The sequence below is a fragment of the Acyrthosiphon pisum genome, chromosome A1, assembly GCF_005508785.2.
Source record: "Acyrthosiphon pisum isolate AL4f chromosome A1, pea_aphid_22Mar2018_4r6ur, whole genome shotgun sequence".
Taxonomy (NCBI): domain Eukaryota; kingdom Metazoa; phylum Arthropoda; class Insecta; order Hemiptera; family Aphididae; genus Acyrthosiphon; species Acyrthosiphon pisum.
Genome location: NC_042494.1, coordinates 80,885,590 through 80,887,524, shown reverse-complemented (window position 1 = coordinate 80,887,524; position 1,935 = coordinate 80,885,590).

Genomic DNA, 1,935 nt, shown 5'->3' with positions numbered 1-1,935 from the left:
AAATAAAAAATTATTTTTATACATTATTACATTTTACCTTTATCGTCGATGAGTGTATGTATACTCCGCGTCGATCCAAGAGTTGAGCTTGCAGGCGAGCTTTGTTAATATTATATTTATTTATTTATTTATTTATTTATTTATTATTATAATCAACGCCAGACGGCTTTTACAACATTACAGACAAGAAATACATAGATAACAGTAAAAAAAACATATACAATATATATAGACGCAATTCAATATATTATATGAATTGTAATTATTATATATATCAACAACAACTAAAAACTCAACTCAGGGGTGGATTGGGGAGATATAGAATTATATAGAAACCGGATTAGTTCCTAGATCCTTTTTTATTTTATTATATTTGAGATAATTTTTTAGAAAGTTAACTGTAATGTACTTATTTTCAGAAAAATTGACACATTTAGATATTTTGTCCTTGGATATTTTGACCGTTGGATATTTTGTCCTTGGATATTTTGGTTTGGATATTTTGTCCGTGGATATTTTGTCCTTGGATATTTTGTCCTAGATTATACCAGTATTATACCGTATACCGACTGTGGTAATCGGGGGCCCAGGGTGCTACTTGGTGTATAGCACCCTGGGCCAGTCCGCCCCTGGTTACTGATAGACAAAAGACATAATAATAATAATATGCATCTATTCTATCTATAAATATCTTTACTATACAGTATATACACAGAATGTATGAACGGTAAAATGTAATGTGTTAACTATAAAAATATGTTTTTATTAAGTATGTTTTTGATACTGTAATGAATCTGTAATGAAAAACTGAAAACACTAGAAACGTTTTTTTAACGATTGGCCTGGAGGTGGGAAAAAATTTGCCTCTTTAATTGTTTGCATACCTTAAAAAAAAACTGAAATGGCGCCCCTGGTGTAGTTTGTTTAATATCTTCAATATCAACTTTTTTTTAATTTTAAACAGCCAATTTTTGGCAACAAGCTTTTTTCGTATCACCAAAAAGCATAATTCATAACGAGTTGATGAAATAATTTTTTTTTTAAATGTGAACGAATTTGAAGTTTTTTTAGTTTGCAAACAAATTTCCTAATTTCTATAACGAATAACAATTTGTATTTGAGCCCATCTCGCCGAAACATATTAATAAAATAGAAATGTATTTCGTTGTATGTATATTAAAAATTTTAATTTGTATCGTCAGGTTAAAAAATCAAATAAAGTCAAATAAAATCGTGACTAACCATAAAAAATAAATTAAATAAATCAAGTATTTAACTATGTATACGACATAACTGTAGTAAAAAAAAAATTGTAAAAATTAATATATAATTTTACATATTTAGTAAATATATATATATATTCGTCAAACATTTTGAGTTTTATTCGAGATGGAAGTGGTAGATAATATTGTGTCCAGATATTCCATGATTATTATTTGTCCATTTCAAAATCTGAATTCAAATATACATTTTAGGTATTAATATATAAATATATTATAATTGCAGTATTACTAATTTTAGTATTTACCGCTCTCTTTTGCAGTTTTTAATCTTTCTTCTAACGTTTTGTATTTTTCCTTCTTTTTAGGAGTTTGATTACTTACTTTTTTTTTGGGCTAAAATATCAAGCTCAAAATGTTGCTGCTCGTTTTTTTATTCTTTGATCAATACAAAATTGTATGGTATGTTTCGATGTTGAATACTCCGGCTTCACTCGTGTGCAGTTTTTTATTTTTATAATTTAGGTACTCTAAAAGTTTTATATGTGCATAGGCGTGCGCACGGGGTGTGCAGGGTGTGCAGCTGCACACCCTGCAAAAATGTGTGCATACTTTAATTTGTTATGAAACATTGTTTAATTATTTAAAACTGATTATTGAGAGTTGGTATAATTTATTATGTATCATATTATATAGTATATACATAGGTATATAA